This window comes from Phascolarctos cinereus, unplaced genomic scaffold, assembly GCF_003287225.1.
Source record: "Phascolarctos cinereus isolate Bilbo 61053 unplaced genomic scaffold, phaCin_HiC Scaffold_2;HRSCAF=192, whole genome shotgun sequence".
NCBI lineage: Eukaryota > Metazoa > Chordata > Mammalia > Diprotodontia > Phascolarctidae > Phascolarctos > Phascolarctos cinereus.
Window position 1 is genome coordinate 109,236,360 of NW_027555625.1, and position 20,722 is coordinate 109,257,081.

The following is a 20,722-nucleotide window of genomic DNA, read 5'->3' on the forward strand; positions in this document are numbered from 1 at the left end:
CAGATGCTAACTTAGCTGTATGATCCCAGGCAAGTCACTTGACTTGTCTCAGCCTCAGGTTCCTCATCTGTAAAATAGGGATAATACCAACTTCTTCACAGGCTTATTCTGAAAATCAAATGAGGTAAAAATGTAAAGTGTATTGCAAACCTGATATCACTATATACATTTTGGCTATCAGTAAGCTCCTTGAGAGAGGAGTCTCTCATTTTTGTCTTCGTGGCCCAAAGCCTAGCACATTGGCTCGGCCATAGTCTCTCAATAAATATTGTTGAATTGAATTGAAACCAATTGATGCTATCACATTTTAATAGGCAATCACGGCTTCATGTGCTGTGTAATGTATTTGAATTTTGGAGAACCTACTGGCACAATTGCTTAACCTAAAGTAGTGACAAAGTGTTGGCATTTCAGGCACCATGCCTGGGTAGAAATTCTGTGCTAGGGGATATTTTTGATACCTCTAAAGTCACATGATTTCTATGCATGTCTGCTCCACCTCTCTCTAGGGCTGGCTCTGCCCAACTCCATAAGGCAAGGAGAGAAAAGTCAAGGAAGTATGCAGAAGAGTAACCTTCATCTATAGAAGCCTAATGACAGTTCCTCCTTACTAAAGCTCCTAGGGATTTAGAAGCTGATCACTGTCGTCTGTACTAAACAAATACTACTCTTCCGCAGCAAAATCCACCAATTCCACCACCTGGATTTATGAACCAAAGGAGGAGGAGGAAAGTTCATTTCAGCTGTGTCTTGTTGCGTGTGATGACTTCCATAGGTCACTGTTGCTTACCCAGCTCATCCTCACTACATTAAAAAAGAAAATGGAGGAAAGCTAGAAGGTGGAGAAAGGAAGAGAAATTAATCAGAGCTGAAATTTTAAAAATTCAATGCAACATTAAAGACCTATCATATATATTATGCTAGGCCCCTGGGATGACAAAGGTGGATCCCCAAGGACTTTGCCCTCAAAGAGCTTACATTCTAGGCTTGTAGAACAAAAACCAGTGACAACAAGAAAACACATCAAATCAGATTTGGGGTTTTTTTCTGAGGTCCCTTCTACCTCTAGATCATAGATCTTATAAATTCTTTCATTCTCAAGGTTCAGGACAGTTTCATCTTTTAGGGAAGGTGGAACTTTTATTTTTAATGGAAATGTCACTTGAATCTACTGTGTCTTCAGGCTGGTACATACAGGTGCCTCCAACATAAATAAGCATGCTATTCATATTCGTTATACTCATGTATAATACTTTTAGCTGAAAAAACACAACCACAGCTATAAGGTCATTCAATTTTGATAATATTCCTAAACCATAAAGTAAACACTATTGTTTTCATTCTGTTCACAGATGAGGGTCAGAGAAGTTAAATGACTTTCCTGAGGTCACACAGGTAGTTTAGAGCTGGGACTGGTATAAGTCTCAGTTTTCTCATCTGTAAAAGTCAGGAGTTGAGCCAGATGAATTCTAAGGTTCATTTTAAATGTCAATCCATCACTCTATTATTCTGTGAATTCTGGTCTTCTGAGTCTCAGCCATGAGTTCTCTCTGTGATTCCTCTTCAGTATTATAGATCCACTTTTACCTGAACAGTCTCTCTTCCTACACAGGAAATCAATGTATTATTAAGGGGATTCCATTTCAGGTACTCTGCAAAACTTACTCTCCTCTCCCCTTTGGCACAGCAAGGTTTGGGCTGGCAAGACAATAAAAATGAACCTGAGCAGCACTCCTCTTATTTCTCTTCCCTTCCCATACATATTCAGAGAATTACAGCTTCTCTCTTTCCAAAGGATTTTCTTCTTTTTTTTTTCCTTGACACAGTGATTGCATAGTTAAAACAAACAGAAAAGCAGTAGTAATCGATCTCCCTATTAAATCATTCTGGTAAACATTTTGACTAGCCTCACACACTTAATACAGATGTTACAGCAGTAGAGATTACTCCCTACAGCTGATGCAATGGGTAGTACAGGTTTCTGGCAGAGAGGAGGAGAGGAAAGAAAAAGAGAGAGAGAGAGAGAGAGAGAGAGAGAGAGAGAGAGAGAGAGAGAGAGAGAGAGAGAGAGAGAGAGAGAGAGAGAGAGAGAGAGAGAGAGAGAAAGACAGACATAGAGGACCTGAAGCTAAAAAACAACAACAACAATATACTTCTCATACTTCAGAGGAAACCTAAGTAGCTATGGTTTGGATTCCTGCTGTATAGCCTTGCCGAGCTAGAGAGAAGTCTGAGATTTGAGATCAGATTGACACAAGGAAATTGAAAGCAGAACCCCCCCCAACACACACACACACAGACACACACCAATCCTACTTAAAAAAAAAAAACTTAGGCTGCAGTGATGACCAGTAGAAGTGTCCCTGAGAGTCCCCAATTATAGGAATCATAGGATGTCAGAGCTGAAGAGACTTTAAAGACCAACTCTGTGATTGAGCAAGGAGGAAACAAGACCTGTGGAAAGAGGAAGTGATTTGCCCAAGGACTCACAGAGAGCAAATATGGGAGGCAGAATTTAAACCGAGGTCTTTTCTTGTTGCCATGGTACTTCTTGCTCCTGGATCTATGTCTGTCCCTCTTCTCCCCCCTGTCTTCCAATGGATTTCAATCAAGATGCCCTAACAAGTCCAGAATGAACAGGGATAAGGATGATCCACACGATTGACAGAGAGGGAAAACAACATCAGGTTTGGAGTTTCCAGCTGTCCTATCTGCCAAGTGAGGTAATGCAGCTGGCACTCCCATAGCCCCGGGTAGATGCTGATCCTGAAAGAAGAAAAATGGGTATTGCTCTTTGAGAAGACACAGTGACCACCTTATTTCTGGAGCATACCTGTAAGCCAAGAGATAGTTAAGCTATAAACAAAGGGGCTCAGTCAAGAGGAAACAACCCTAACTTCTATTTTATCATTAGAGCAAAAGACCCCGAAGAGCTAGAATCCTTGGCCACATCTGCAGCAGATGTTTGAGGTTGCCCCTGCTGAGATCTAGGATCTGCTGAATGGCTGAAAGGACACAGGCCAGACACACCAGCAGAGGGCAGTGCAGCAGACGCTGGGGGAGCAATTCACTGAGGCATTGAAAGATGACTCCTTGTATGGGAAATTGTAGGATATTATTACATTACTCTGGGTTTTTTGTTGCAGAACAAATAGAGAAAATATATATGCATCACATATTAATGAACAAATTTATATATTAATATTACCAACACAATATAATAAATATAAATTATATTCTATATAGAATATTCTATATGTTGATATATTCTCTATATATGTAAATATACTTAAATAATATTATTTTTATATATATGAAAGACAACTTGGAATAATGGATATAGACCTGGCCTTGGAGTCAGCAAGCTCTGGATTCGAATTCTGCCTCTAAAGCATGTTGTCCCTGTGACCCTGAGCAAATCACTTAACCTCTCAGCACCCTAGGCAGCTCTCTCAGACTACAATTCAGCAGTGCTCATCTGCCTTGGTAGATCCTCACCAGCAGTTCTTTATACTAATGAAATCACAGGTATGATAAGGAAGAAGACAGAGAGATAGAGAGAGGAAGAAAAATAGAGGCAGAGACAGAGACAGAGAGAGACAGATAAAGAGAGAGAGTAACAGAAGGATGTAGATAGATAGATAGATAGATATAGATAGATAGATAGATAGATAGATAGATAGATAGATAGATAGATAGATAGGAAGATATAAATACATATAACACATATATATAAAAAGATTGAGAGAGAAATATATATAATACAATCTACAGCTATATATTTATCTATAAATAGGTACCTAGACAGACACATTTCTTTCTGACACATTGTAGTATATAAAAAAAAAAAGAGTAAAGTAAAAACCTTTCTCTTTGTATATTTGGCTGTTCCAAGAAGATGCACGTAGGAGAAAAGAGCACTCAGCAGGTATTCCTAGTGACCATGTGTTCTCCCAGGAATACCCAGAAATGAAGGGCTGCTGGCTGTGTGAGGTTTGCTACCTGCGTTAGGGCTCAAGGCAGCAGGAATTTGATTATGGAAGGTCGGAGGCCCCGTGAATGCCTGAGATTCTGTGGTTTGGCATCCAGAGAGCCCAATCCTGATTCTAGATAGTAACCCTAAGCTCTCCATAACACTTTCTCCATAAAAACAGCCCATCTTCCCCTCTCTCAAATGTCTCGTTTGGTTCCAAGCCCCAACCGTTGCCTCTCAGACCCTTTATGCAAAAGACTTCCCAGCAGAATGAAACCCCATTCACTAGCAGCTGACTCACAGCCTCCAAAGCACACACACACACACACACACACGCACACACACACACAATCAGGGAACAGGACAAATACACACTGCTTGTCAGTTCATGTCTGTCTGGGCTCTGAGGACAGACATTTCCGGCCTGTGTGTCATTTTTTCAACCAGGTGGGTCAAGATACCTTTGCTGCAAGCCTTGACAGGAATTCCAGCAAGCAGCCAAACTGATCTGTTCTTCATCCTGCCCATGGCCTGCACAATTGGACACAACTCACTGAGAAGCAATGGTGGCCCAGGCCTTAAGGAACTGGTAACAACAATAAGGTCCATTGTTTACCTGGAGAGATGCGAGACAGGGATCAAAAGGCTTACTTGCTCTTGCCACTGCTGGGGAAACATTCTACCTCGAAAAGGGGAGTATGAAATTTATAGAAAATTTATAAAACACCCCAACTTTCCCTTTCATGTCTTCTGACCCATACGGTATTTTGTTGGTTTACATGCTCAAGTCACCGGTAAGAAACTAAATGGTCCAGTGAATAGAATGCTGGACTTGGAATCAAGAAGACCTGAGTACAAATCCTGCTTCCAACATTTACTAGTGTGACCTTGGTCAGGTCACTTAACCTCTGTCTGCCTCAGTTTCTTTATCTGTTAAATGGTTAATAATAGCACCTACCTCACAGTGTCGTTGTAAGGAACAAACAAGGTCATATGCCTAAAGTACTGCAATCCTTAAAGCACTATATAAATTCTAGGTATTATTACTATCATTATCATTAGTCCTTCCTAAAAGAGCCTTTCTCTCTCAGCCCCAGTTTCCTCATCTGTAAATATGGGGATAATAATACGACCTACCTCTAAGAGTTGTTGTGTAGATCAAATGAATTTATAAATACAAAGCACTTTGCAGACTTCAAAGTGCTATAATTACATCAGGCTCCCTTATCTTCCTTTCCTACCTAGAAACGTGAATACCAAACAGCTTCCAGACTAAAGGTTCAGTGCTACCCCAGAACAGAATCACTCAGGGCCTGTGGGGTGAATGGAATAAGCCCTGTGCCCCAGAAAGGAAAAGACCACCCCTGGAACAGTCACGCTAAAGGGTCAAGTGCATGGTCATCAGTGGATGCTCTGCCTAGGCCAAGGGTGAGGACCCTCTGGCCTCAAGGCTGCATGCAGGTTCCTCTCCCTGGCTAGGCTCTGGGGGGGAAGCCAGCTTCATGGAATTGATAAAGGCTGATTTATGGAAGTGACAGAAACTCAGGAGAATGTGAGAATTCTAAGGAACCCCAGAAGCCATCTGGGTAGTGCACCCCATTCCCAAAAGGAATCCTCACTATTCCACTGGGAACAAGTAGCTATCCAGTTTCTGATGGAAGGTCATCAAGGATGGGAAAATTCATCATTGTTCAAGGTAGGCCATTCCATGTCTGGACAGCTCTCATTTTCAGAAAGCTTTTGTTGTTGTGTTGTTTCTTGACTTCAAACCCAAATTTCCACCTGGTTTTGTCTTTGGGGGGCCAAACAACACAGGTCTAATCCTTCCACATGGTAGCCCTTCAAATACTGGAGGAAAACACCTATGTTTCTCTCTCCAGCCCCACATCCAGAGTCTCAGGCATAGATCTGAAAGGATCCTCAAAGGTCTACTTCAGACCCGTTGTTTTACCCGTGAAGAAATGAGTCTCAGAGAAGTTAAGTGACACACTGAAGTCATCCAGTTCTAGGTGAGTCTGCTACTCATTTTCTTTGTAATCTTGCTGAATCCTTTTACCATTCTGGGCCTTAATTTCCTCAAATACCCAGAGGCACCATAATGATGTACATTTTCTTCCCACATTTTAAGCTCTATAATAGAAGCACACAAGCCAAACCATTCAGAAACTCAGCATGGAGGATGATTTCAGAAAGAGCCTCATGCTAGAATCTGACAAAGTGACCACGGGGGTCCAAACACTTGGAGGCAAAGACTCCAAGCTTTACCAGAGAAACAAGGCTCTCTCTGAATACCTACCTGGTCTAGACTTATACCAAGGCCAATCCTAGCCTTCAAATTGCCTCCTCAACTTGAAGATCCCCAGTAAGAAGAGAACCGCCAGCTGGTGGAGTCCACTTGGGGATGGTTAAGAATCTCAGCTTTGTTTGGCTGAAGTCGGCCTCACTGAAATTCCCACCTCCCCATATAATGCTCCTAGTCCCACCTTCTGGAGTCAGGTAAATCAAGTCTTCTCTCTCTTCCACATCCAGTGCCCTGCTTCATACCATCATCTCTCCTCTTCCCAATGATTGAATCAACAGACATGCTTGAACCTATACCCTATATGAGATACTCTGAGGGAACCTGGAAGCAGAAAACAGTTTTCATATTCAAATTGCTTACAATCTGTTTGAGAAAAAACAGAGACATTACCAACAATAGCAAACACAGGCCATAAAACGAATATTAGACTTGTTCTGTATGGTCCCAGATAGCAGAACTAATAACAAGGGGTAGAACTTTCAAAAAAGGCAAATTAAGAAGGGATTTGTTGTTCAGTCATTTCAGTTGTATCTGATTCTTTGTGACTCTATTTGGAGTTTTGTTGGCAAAGATACTGGAGTGGTTTGCCATTGCCTTCTCCGACTCATTTTACAGATGAGGAAATTGAGGCAAACAGGGTGAAGTGACTTGCCCAGGGTCACACAGCTAGTGTCTGAGGCCAGATTTCAACTCAGGTCTTCCTGACCGTAGGCCCAGTGATCTATCCACTGTGCCCCAATTAAGGGGATTACATAAGGAAAAACTCCCTAACCTTTAGGACTCCCATATCTGGACTACTTTCCCTCCTTATCTCTGCCTTCTGGTTTCACTTGCATCCTTCAAGTCCTACCTAAAATCTCCCCTTCTACAAAAAGCTTTTCCTCTGATCTCCTTGAATGCTCATGCCTTTCCTGTGTTGATCACTTCCCATTTATCTTACAAGTATCTTGCTTGTACATCATTGTTTCCAATGTCTCCCCCATCAGACTGTGAGCTCCTTGAGAGGAGACACTATCTTTTTTTAGCTTTCTTTGTATTCCCAGCACTTGGCACATGATTAACTGATTAACTAAAGTTACCTCCAGAGATCTCAGGTTTCCTCTCACCAGAGATCTTCAAACTGGGTGCTTATTTTTTTAGTGGGCATTCTTTTTCAATTATGGGTTGAACGGGACCATTAGTGTCAAACTTAAACAGAAATGAGGCCACTAAATCATATGTAGGGATCCCTGTAGGCTACATATTGACTTATAAAACCTCATGTGTTTGTTTAGATATATGTATATATAGATATATAATATGTATATACACACACATACATATATACATATATGTATATACACACATATATATACATATGTAATATAAAATTAATAGACCAACACATTAAAATCAGATAGGCAATACATTTTAATCTGGTTCAGGCTGCACTCCAGACTCAAACTTAAATTTCTGATCTCTCTAAAGATGACCATTGCCATGAGGGAGGCTGGGTGGTACAGTGGATAAAGCACTGAATGAGAAGTCTGGAAGGCATGAAATCAAATATGGTCTCAGACACTTACTAGTTGTGTAACCCTAGGCAAATCATTTAACCTCTTCTTTCCTCAGTTTCCTCATTTATAAAATGGGGGGAGCATAATAATAGCATCTACCTCACAGAGTTGCTGTGGAGATAAAATCAAGTAACACATGTATTTTGTAAACCTTAAGCCACTGTATACATGCTATTATTATTAATAATAATTCTGAGATTCTGTAAAGACTATACTACTTTTCATTTATATAGTACTTGACAGTTCTCAAGGCACTTCCATTATCTAATTTGATCCTCATGTAGTTCTTGTAGGAAATATTATGTACATTTTACCAGATGATAAAACCAAGATTTAGAAAGAGCTTAAATTGTTTGCTTTAGATCATACAGTTAGTACGTAGTGATGTCTAGAATCCAGATTTGCTCATTCTTAGTCTAACTTTTTTGGGGGGGGCAAGGCAATGGGGTTAAGTGACTTGCCCAGGGTCACTCAGCTAGCATGTGTTATGTGTCTGAGGCCAGATTTGAACTCAGGTCCTCCTGACTTCAGGGGTGGTGCTCTACCCACTGTGCCACCTAGCTGCCCCCTTCATCTAAAACTCTTATCGGGATGGAAGGTGTTCTCAGAGATCATCTAGTTCAACCTTTATGTGAACAGGAATCTCTTTTATAACCCCTCAGGCAAGTGGTCATTCTTCCTCCACATCCCCCTCCAGTGAAGGGGACCTGACACTGTCTGAGACAGCTGGGTCCACTTTGGGGCAATTCTAACTGTTAGGAAGTTTTTTCCTGACATCAAGCCTAAAACTGCCGTTGTGACTTAATCACAGTCATTTCTAGCTCTACAGGCTGAGTGGAACAGGTCAAAACTGTCTTTCACACAGTTGTCCTTCAAGTACTAGAAGACAGCAATCATGGTCCCACTCACGAAGTCTTTTCTAAGCCAAGCCTCCTCAAGTCTTTCAATTTCCTTTTGCAGTCTGGCATCTATTCTCCTTGCCATCCTGGTTGCCTTACTCTGGAATTATGATCAATGTCTGAATCCAATAGAATGGAATTTTTGATATGATTAGCCCAGAGCAAAGTGCACTGGAACTATTCCCTCTTTTGGTCTACATATTGTGTCTCTAATGCAGTTTGAATTCACATTAGCTTTTCTTGGCTATATATCCCATTTTGATCCCAGATAATTGCCACACAAATTACCTCTGTCTCAGGGGCAGCTAGGTGGCTCAGTGAATAGAGCACCGGCCCTGAAGTCAGGAGGACCTGAGTTCAAATCTGGTCTCAGACCAAACACTTGATACTTACTAGCTGTGTGACCTTGGGCAAGTCACTTAACCCCAATTGCCTAAAAAGCAAAAAAAAAAAGCAAATTAGTCCTGTCTCCCCATCTTATATAAATATGCAATTTATTATTTTAGCCCCAGCATAGGACCTTACATTTATTTCTATCAAATTATGACTTATTGGCTCACTGGTCCATTGTTTCAGTTTGTAGAGACCTCTTTAAATTCCATGGTCATATAGTATAAACAATCCCTCCTAGTTTTTTTGTCACCTGCAAATTCAAGAAACATGCCTTCATTCAAGACAGCAATAAAAATGTTAGCACAGGATAGGAGACAGATCCTTGGGGCACTCCACTAGAAACCTTTTCCAATCCACACTGACCCATTAGTGACTACTCTTGGCCTGTAGTCATTAAACCAATCTGAAGCCACTTACCCACACTATTATCTAGTCCATATCTCCCCATACTGTTCACAATGAGAGTATAAGAGTTCAACTCAAAAGCTTTGCTGAAATCCAGGTATACATGTCTATAGCATTCCACTGATACAGCAGTCTAGTAACCCTGTCAAAAAAAAGGAAATGAGGTTAATCTAGCATGACGTGTTCTTAATGAATCTGAGCTGGCTCTTAGTGATCATTGCTTCTCTTTTGAAATGCTGAGAAACTATCACTTTAATAATGCCTCCTGGATTTTTCCCCAAGTAATCAAAGTCATGCTCACTGCCATGCCTATAGAATACAAACTCTACCCTCTTCCCCTCTAGGAAAATTCTACTTTTGCCTGTCTCCAGTCCAACTACCTTTCTCCCCTTCATATTCATATCCAGATATGCCACATGATGGCTCACAGCTTTCATTTGAATTTGAGGGAAGTTAGGTTCCCTCACATCTTCATTCATCTGGAGTTTCAATTCCCTGTTAAGCAGCTTTGTTTCATTCCTTATATTCTGAAAATAATTCTCTTTGGTAGGAGACATAGAAGCATGACAACTGAGAATCTCTGCCTTATTTCTAGCATTCATTAAAATCATCTTATCCACCTCAAACAGCAGTTCTATCTCTTCTTTTAATTTCCTCTCACCTCCAATGTTAAATTTCCAGTGATCCACCAACCTCAGCTCTTACAGAGCTCTTGCTTTCCTGAAACCATTCTTAGAGGAATTTGCTGCCCTTATATTCATCCTTTTTTTATTTACAACTTCCATGTGTCTTTTTCGGGGGAAGGGGAGGCAATCAGGGTTAAGTTACTTGCCCAGGTTCACACAGCTAATAAGTGTCTGAGGCTGGATTTGAACTTAGGTCTTCTTGACTCCAGGTCCAGTGCGCTATCCACTGCACCAACTAGCTGCACCTATCTTTTCTTACAATTTAAATTAGTGAGGTTCCAGGAGAGGTGCTATTGCCTACTAGATAGAAAGCCAACCTTACAGTCAGAGTTCATCACATGTTCAAGTATCTTTGGCACACAATCCTGGCCAAATCATTGAACCTTTCCCAAACAACTCCCTAAATCAACACATTTATAGCTGCCGATACACATTGACAGGAGGGAGTTTCCTTGCCAGAAATTATACCAATGAAATCACAGGTCCAAAACAATTATTTTAAAAATTCCCTGTGTGTCCACATTTGGTTGCATTAGATAGCTCTTCCTTTTCTTCTTTATGAGCATCACTTGTAGTTTTCAGAATTTAATTTGTGAGAGCTTCCCATCACTTGGGCCAAGTTTCCCTGCAGAATTTTTGGCTATGAACTCCCACCTATTGTTTCTTTGAAAACCATTCTCCCAAAATTTGTATGTCATATTATTCCCAGCTTTTCTTTCTTTATCACAAATTTTAAGATGATGTGGTCACTTTCATCCAAAGTTCTCATCATTTCTACCTTCACAACTAAGGGCTCCTTATTAGACAAAATCACTTCTAGAATATCATTTCTCCTTGTCACTTCTTTCATCTGTTGAGGAATTAAATTACCCTCAGGACAAGCCATGAATATATCTGCTGCTCTACCTTCAGCAGAGTGAAAAAGAGGGACTTCCAGAAGGTATCCAGTTAGTCCCCAATCTCTCAGGTACCATGCCTCTGTTACAATTCGATGGTCTGTCCCCAGAACTCACCTTCCATTTCTTCCTTCTGGACAGGTGATCTGAATCCCACCACAATATAGTCTCTCTTTCTCCTTCCTTTGCACCTGAACCAGACAGGCATTATTGTTTTCTATGTCATTTTGCTAAATGCCACAGCAAACTGCCAATTTGCTGCTCCTATATTTAGTTATTTCATCAGACTCTGAAACCGTGGACTCCTGAGAGGGCCTATCTCCTAAGGTACTTTCTCACTTTTTTTTCCTGGAATTTTTCTCATGTGATCTACAATTCCAGATTCCTGCCATACCCAAATGCAAATGGTTTAACTGCTCATAGCTTTTACCTACAAGAAGCTATTCTGATAAAATTCAAATTCAAATTCAAACTATTTCTTCTCATCTTATCTTTTTTTTTCCTTCTCTCTCCTCATTACTAATCAGGTTACTGCCTAATTAATCCCTATCTTTTCATTATGCCACCACCTTCTGTCTGTAGTGCATCCTAAAGGCTCTTTCTCATTTGGGATTTGGCTACTTGTCACCTGTATGAACCTAGGCACATCATCGAACTTCTCTGTACCTCAGTTTCTTCATAGGAGTGAGTTGGACCACATAGCTCTAGGTTTCCATTATAAATCTTACTTGCTGGTAGTGGTTAGGACCATTCCACACCTGAAGCTGATTCAGAGGAATAATGAGGGAAGTTAACATAATGTGTTTATGTTTAAAAGAACACAGATATTCCTACCATTGAAAGTGGTGATTGTATGTAAACTCTCTTCAAACTTAGAACCTTCTGGACAACTGGCTTCTTTGAATTTGTGCCTAATTTGGGACTTTCTTTCCTGCCTTTATTTACTCCTTGAGTAACTAACCTTTTTGTTCTAAATGACCAGCCTCTCATTTCTGGTATCTCATAAACCTAGACTTTATTTCCACAAAAATACCCTACAATAGCCGGGCTACTCCACCTTTCAGTACTGTATACCATGAAACTAGCCAGTAGCATGGACCACAGCTCTCACTCAACCCCACCATTGACTCTCTGCTTTGGCAAGGCCAAAGGAAATAGCATACAACAGAGTTAGAGCTTAAACTAGGACCTGAAGCAATAGTAGGGTTTAGATAAATATAAGAGCCAGAGATTCACATTTCAAGTGTTCTCCCCCTTTTTTTTTTACAGGCAACAGAGAGTAGAGTGGAATGTAAGCAAAAACAGGAAGGTAAGAATGATCATATTGTACTCCTGAAACGCTGAGGTGACTTATCTACCTAGAAGAGATTGTATGTAATAGGAAATAGTATGAAATAAGGTTAGATAAGTAGTGCAGGGCCAGAATTACAGAGGGCCTCCCAAAGACTACTTCTGGAAGAAAACTAGCAAGATAAAGGAGTTAGGCAGGACATCTTAACTTTTTGGTGCTACAGCTGTAGCCAGGTGGCCCAGTGGATTATAAAATTCTAGGTCTGGAGTCAAGAAGACCTGAATTGTAATCTGGCCTCAGATACTAGCTGTGTGAGCCTGGACCAGTCACTTAACCTTGTTCACCTCAATTTCCTTATCTGTGAAATGAGTTGGAGAAGGAAATAGCAAACTACTCCAGTGTCTTTGCCAAGAAAACCCCAAAAGGGGTCATGAAGGGTTGGACACAACTGAAATGAATGAACAACAGCAATGTATGCTGTACATACAAGTTAAAGAAATAGAGAGATACAGAATAAAGAGGAAGAAAGGAAGGAAGGAAGGAAGGAAGGAAGGAAGGAAGGAAGGAAGGAAGGAAGGAAGGAAGGAAGGAAGGAAGGAAGGAAAGGAGGAAGAGAGGGAGGGAGGGAGGAGGGAAGGAAGGAAGGAAGGAAGGAAGGAAGGAAGGAAGGAAGGAAGGAAGGAAGGAAAGGAAAGGAGGAAGAGAGGGAGGAGGGAGGAGAAGGAAGGAAGAAGGAAGGAAGGAAGGAAGGAAGGAAGGAAGGAAGGAAGGAAGGAAGGAAGGAAGGAAGGAAGGAAGGAAGGAGGGAAGGAGGGAAGGAGGGAAGGAAGGAAGGAAGGAAGGAAGGAAGGAAGGAAGGAAGGAAGGAAGGAAGGAAGGAAGGAAGGAAGGAAGGAAGGAAGGACTTCCTAAGTGCCTACTGTATGCCAGGCATTGTTCTAAGTGCTTTACAAATATTACTCATTTGTTTCTCACAACAACCCTGAGAGTCAGGTGCTATTATTATCTTCATTTTACAATTGAGAAAACTGAAGCAAAGGTTAACTTGCCCTGGGCCGCACAGCTAGCAAATGTCTGAGGTTGGATTTGAACTCAGATTTTCCTGACTCGAAGTCCAGCACTCTACTCACTTCACTACCTACCTACCTGAATAATTAGTTTGCTCCCTCTAGTTAAAAATCCATCCTGTCAATTAAAAAAGAAAGGCAGGATATTAGAGAAAGGTTGGGACAAATTGGACAGTCATCCCACAGATCCACCAAGCTGGAAGACACTCCTGTCAGGCTGTTTCCAAATGAATCAAGTTCATTTTCAGTAATGTGACCATCAGGATGATTCAGATTACACACCCCCATAGCTCAAGTTCTAGCCTATTTCCAAATTAATTGCTTTAAGGATTTTTTTCAGTAAGGGTAAAATGTATATGAAAATGATTCAAAATCTGAATTCAATGAGAGCAAGAAGATTCTGAATGATAGCAGATACTTTGTACTTAACTGACCCTATTATGAGTAGCTATTGAAGAATTTTCAGGATAATGAGCGATCTCATCTACCATATAACAGTCTATGGGTGGATTGTTCAGATATTATGGTCATCAGAAAAGCACATCTATCAGTACTTTTCATATTAAAAAACCATACTTTAGATGCAGAAGACCTCTTACTCCACAGCCCACACCAATTTCCTTTGTGCTAATAGTTAGGGATGGCTTTTCTTACACCTTCCAAGGCACACCTTTTCTCACTTGATCAGATCATCCCTCATCTCCACAATCAGAACCAGAAAGGTTCTGAAGTGTATCCCTCCCTGGGGCCCAGCTGTCCTGATTGGTAGTTGCTTTGTAACCCACTACTTCCAAGACTGTGCCCCAGATACACTTTACTTCACTTTCCACTCATTTCCTTTGCCAGCTGGGATGCCACCAGGACCAGGAACCTAGCCCTGGAGAACTGAAACTTTTTCTCCCTAGAACTCCCACCCCAGGGTCCTGCTATCCTGTTGCTTGCCTACCAGCTTCAGCTCCATTTCATTACCCAGACTGGTGAGGAGTTCCTCACCAGCCACCATGCTTCAGGGCATACACCTCTCCTTCTCCCCTCACCTTCCCCCTTCCACGTGTTTACAATTCTACAACAGTAATCAAATCAACTTTGTCATTTATCCTGGAAAGAATATGTTAATCTTTTCTCCTGTTACTGTGAATGCAAAATATCTCAAAATCTTTGCTTGTTATACTCCATAAATTAAAAATAAAATAATTTTTAAAAGACATTAAAGACAGTATGGTTTAGCAATAGGAAAAAAAAAATCCCTCCCTAGCCACCACTCACCCAAGCGTAGGTTGTACAGATACTGTGTATGGATAAAATCTCTAATTTTTAAAAAATAATTGGAATCTTCATGATCTTGGGCACAACCAAGGACCATCCTAGCTAAGTCCAGAAAGGTTCATCACAAGAAGTTTGGCCAAAACAGGGGATGATTTTTTTTTTCAAATATATCAAGTCCCAATTAGAATGGAGGCCACTAATGGACATGGATAATCTTCACTTTTGTATTCCTATCCCCAGTACCAGCATACAGTAAGCATTTAATAAATGTTTTTCTACTTATTTATTCATCAATTCTAACTCTGGGATTATGTGATCATCTTGGGCTTAGTGAGCTTATACAAATGGTTGCATCCATGGGAAAGATATATACACTTCCATGTTTAGACATGTGTTGTCTAAATTTCACTACTGGGAGGCATGGATAGTTATCTCCAGAGCCAGGCTGGCCCCTCTAGGGCTTCAGTGAAGCTGGAAAAGGGCCATGGCTGGATACTTGCTCCTTCCTTTAGCTATCTCTCAAAGGAGGATTGTTCTAGCATCCTATCTATATGCCCCCCCTTTAATATTGCTAGTCTAAAGGTATGTTTCTCATTCAGAACAAAAGCTACCTCTCTGTTCGCTAAGCCTTGGTTAATCCTCACCAGTTTGTCTAAGCAAACAGCAAAAAAGGAAGTCAATGAAGTTAAAATTAAAAAATTAAAATATACCAGAAAATATACCAGCGACTGTAGCTTTTTGCTGGGACCAAGATGAGGTTGCAGCTCAAACCAAGAAAGAGGGCCAAACCTCACTAATAGAAAGACTCTGTAGTCTCTAGGGAAGCAAGCTGGAAACCAAGAACATGTTGAGAACTCTAGCTCCTCTTATATTTCTGCAGCTTCCAAAATCTGTCTTCCTCTCTTGAGGAATGTGTCTCAAACTACATATGACTCTCTCCCAAGAAGATCAACTCTAACAAACTCTGCCCCACAGAGTTCCTTACAGGAACTCGGTGGGCTCAAGCCATGCTCAGCCTTCTCTCCACCAATGCAGTCATCTAGATACATCAGCCAACATGCCCCAACCTTGGGTAAAAGCCCAGTTACACAGGGAAGTAAGAGGAAGAATTATCTGGCATTGAAGAGAATTTAGATGATCATCGTCACTCTCTGGCCAAGCTATCAATCAGCATTGGCCAGCACTGACTGGATAGCAACTCAATTCAACTCAACAAACACAAAAGAGGCATCTCGCGCTCTTAGGGAGCTTACAATCTAATGTACACAACACAGCTTGAAGTCAAATGTAATAAGGGCAAAAGAGAGATCTTGACAAAGTGTTCTCTATGTAAATTGAAGGAGAAAAAGATCACTTTCAGCTGGCAGAAAGAGGAATGAGATGATAGATGCTCCACAGAGGACACGGTACCCAAATTGGGCCACAAAAAAAAGCAAAGCATTTCAACAGGTAGAGATGAGAAGAAAGACATTCTAGATATAGGAGAAGACCCTAAAAAATTCCCAAAGGCTGGAGAATGCAAGATATACCCAGGAAACAATTGGTAGCCTGGTAGGTCAGGAATATAAAATGTGTGAAGGGGGTAAAGTAATATGAGGCTGGGAAGGTAACTTGGAATCAGACTGTAGAAGGCCTTAAATACAGGAATAAGTTGCATTTCATCCTAGAGGCAAAAGGAAGTCACTGAAGGTTTGGTTTTTTTTTCTTAATATGGTAGTATCCCGGCATTAAGATGATTTTGATAGACAGTATAAACGAATCAGAAAAAGGAATTATTAGAGGAAGACTTGAATGGTGATTCTTCAAAACAAGAGGCAATGGGGGTCTGCACTAGGGTGGCAGTCCAGTGAGTAGAAAGAAAGGACAGATTCAAGAGATCTTGTGGGGTCATTACTACTTAGCAAGTGATTGGATGTGAGAGATAAAGGCAAAGTCAAAGATGATGCTGAAGTTGTGAGCCTATGAGACTGAGATGACAAGAATGCCACCAGCAGAAATAAGATTCAGGAAGGAGGTGATTTATTTCTTGGAGAATCTGAAGGTCTGTGAGACAAGTGTAGGTTTGATGTTAGAAGATAAAGAAGGACTTCCTAACAATTAGAGTTTTCCAAAAAGGGAATGAGGTCCTTTAGAAAGTGATGGGTTCCCTCTCACTGGGGCCTTTCAGGGAGGCCTTAGATAACCTCTTGTCAGGTGTGCTATAGTGGGGCTACTTCTTTTGTGTACAGGTTGGACTAAATGGTCACTGAGGTCTCCAAGAAAAAAATTCTGTGATGCTATGGAATCCAGAAGTTGAGAGGAAAAGCAAATTTAGGAATACAATTATAATTATTACTATATTGTTATTGTTATGGCTAACATTTATATAGGATTTTAAGGTTTCAAAGTATTGTTTACATATATTATTTAATTTGATCCTCACCATAACCCTGTGATCTTTTTCATGCTCTTTCATTTTATATATGAGAAAAGTGAGGTCAGGAGAGGTTAAGTATGTTCAGGATCACACAGCTATTAAGTGTCCAGGGGCAGGTTTAAAGGGAAATTGAAAGAATATTACCCATTTTAGGCTGGAGAGTACCCAAACTTTGCTAAGCTATTCTTTAGGCAATGTTGGCTGGACTTCCATGGGTCTCATGATTCTCCAGGGTGAATTCCTCATCTTGATGCCCTTGTTCTGACCTAGACAAAATGGCACCATTTACATCAGAATAGAATTATTCAGTTTCTCAGGTTGAGGGCTACATCCGTTTCCCCAAGGTCTATGACAGTCTAGTTTAGGACTCATGCTGTTCAGTGTAGGCACAAGAAGTCTCTTAAGTGCCATGGAGGGCTCTGTCTCAAGTGTGGGATGAGGATACTTCCAATCCCAATGCCCAAATGGGGGGCCAGGGGATGGGGAGAGAAGTCTAGTGGAAGACTTCAGTGATGCCAACAGTGAAAAATGAAGATAAATATTTCAACAACTCTTGGAAGCTCTTGATTCTATGAGATGCTTCTAGAAATAAGCTCACTCTTCAAGTTTCTCTTCCCCTCTCCCCACCCCCTGCCCTGTTATTTCACAGGAATATAGTGTGAGGCTCAGGGAGAAAGATGTGGGGAGGAAAGCAACACTGAAAATAATCAACTTTCATGTTTTGGGAGAAACTTTAAAGAAACAACTTTGTTGCTCTACCTTCCAGAAGCTACCTAGTCCACCAGGACCGGGACTAGAAATAGTGTCAGCCTGGAAAGAAAGGCATCAGTGGCCAACCGAGTTATTCCAGACCATTACCTCTATCCACAAGGGTGGCAGGCCTACTTTGGAACTACTTTTGACATATGTACATAAGTGGAAATGTTTGCCAAATAGTTTAGAAATAGCATTTTCATCATGAGGTGTTCTTGCTTGTTTTGTTTCTTTTTGTTTTTGTTGGGGAGGGGGGATTGTTTTGATCAGGGGTGGAAAGAGAACTAAGCTTCACTAAGAAATTACTAACCCCAAGCCTGGTATTACCTTCCCCCCCTTCTCACACCCTCCCTGAGGCTCCAAAAGAGAAACTTTTTCAATTCAGTAAGTATTGAGTAGGAAGGCGCTATACAACTCTAGGAAAAGTTTAAGGTATGGTCCCCATATGTGATGAATGAAAGAAGGAATTAAAGGATATTTGTTATCAGGTATGAAGCACTGTGCTAAGCACTGGGGATACAAATAGAAAAACAAAACAGTTTCTGATTTCAAAGGACTCACATGGAGGAGGTAACAACAGAGGAGGTTTTAGCAACAAATCTAATAGAAAGGCCCAGGGTGCAGTGACGAGGCAGACAGTTATCCATCTTCTGTAGTGTTGTTTTCATTAACAAGGCCACAGCCATTTCTGATGTTGAGCCATTTGATGGTGCCAAGGATTTTGGTGGCAAGAATTTTCTTTTTTCCAGGTCTTCAATAGCTCTGGCTGCTGAGGAGGCAGGGGCTGTACCATCTGTAGAGTCAGTTGCCAGGTGGCATCTCCACAGGGATTGCTTGCCTAGACTGTTATGTCTTCAGGGGCCAAGCTGGAAACAGAACTGGTATCCTGCTTAGGAGGGGGAGCAGAAGGGGAGGGACAAGAGGAGAGGACTTCTATTCCCAGGGCTCTTGGGTGTAGGATCCTACCCCACCTCCATCCGAGTCTGAGAGTGAAATAGTGGTTGAAGTGGTGGCGTGATTTGAGCTGCCTGGCCCATGTCACCCCTCCTGTCTCTTCCTTTGGATACCTGGCTACTTCAGCCAGGCCCACTTGCCTACTCTGGTGCTTAGCAGCTGGTGTTGGTGGTAAAGAAGACATGGAGCCCACATATCTCATCAAGGAGACAAGACTTACACATAAGACAAATTACAGGACAGATTAGCAAGTGCTGACCCAGAAGGGTACATACAATAACTGAGCAGCAATTAAGAGCAGAGATCCCCATGGACCTAGGAAGGATAAATGAAGAAGGTGGAACTTGCTATATAGGCCTTGACTCGACCTTATTTCAAGCCCTCCTCACCTTTCCCCTGAGCTATTGTAAGATTCTCCTAAATAGTCTCTTCTTCCAGCCTTTAATCCATCCTACACACACGACTGACAAATCAATAGTTATTAAATATATATATCTGACCATGTCACTCCCTCACTCCAAAATCTTCAATAGTTCCCTATTACCCAATGTAGAACCCTCAGCCTAACATTTCAAATCCTCTGAAACACAGTTCCCCCTTTCTCATCTTATTTCATAGCATTCTCCTTTATGCAATATCCATTCCAACTGACCTGCTCCCTGTTATTGAAAGAGGCTATCCCAAAAGTCTTAGTGGTTTAAAGCTAGAAAAGCTTCAAACAGCACTGAAACTTTTGAGACACCTTGTATATGACATTCCATCTCCTGTCTTTGTTCCTTTACAAAGGAGCATGTCCTCCATGCCTGGAAAGCATTCCATACTACCTCAGACCCTTACTCTTAAAAACAACACCTTCTTTCAAATCATAGTTTTTAGGTAAGACCTCCTGTCCAATTTTTTCCCCAGTTATTACTCTTCTTTCTCTTTCTTGAAATTACTTAATTATTTCTGTACACACTGCAACACACACCTACACACACATACACATACACATATATACACACACCCCAATAGAATCCAAGATCCTCGAGGTCTGAGGCTATTTGCTTTTTGTCTTTTGATTTGTATTTTCAGTGGTGAGCACACAGCCTGGCACATAGTAGGCATTTCATAAATATTTGTGGAACTGAGTCAAAATTTTAATAGGGTAGGTAAAGTGTCAGACTCTGGGGTGGTTGGTTCCAGGGAAATGGTAGCAATAACATGATGTTCTTTGATGTAAATAATCAATCCTTCCAGGTTGTTCCAATGGCTCAGAGAAAGTGAGAATTTCCTAATCTAAATCATGGGTTTTCTTCTCTCTGGCACCTCATGTAATGAGTTGTTATGCATGTTCTTTTTGGCTACCATGGCAATCCAACTCTGGCTGTTTTTCTATTCCGCTGCCGGATGGCCATTTGGTCTGAATCAACTGGTCAATCACTGGGTTGACTGATTCTTTCAATAAATGGCTGCTTGTTTGACTGAATTGACCAAATCAACCCATTGTTTGGGTATCCTGTAGCTATAGAGCCAAAAACGCTTTTAGTCACCATTTACTTAAGTGTTGTTTGTGTGTGATAATAGAGCCACAGTGAGGATTTGTACTCTCTGGACCTAGTAATAAATGAACACCTTTTTTTTTTCATCAATATAAATGTCATAGCACAAGCGTATTATGATTTCATAACCAAAGCTTATGTTCAATAACTTGTTCAATAGAAAATGAAACACAACCTGATAAGTTTGCCCATGGGCAGAGAAGTGCACAATGAGATTGTCTGGTGGATGGCTGAAAACTTTCTTAGTTTCCTCATCTGTAAAGTAATGGGGGTTGGGCTAGACAAACTTGAAGTTTTAAGATGAGATAATTATGATTTTTAAGA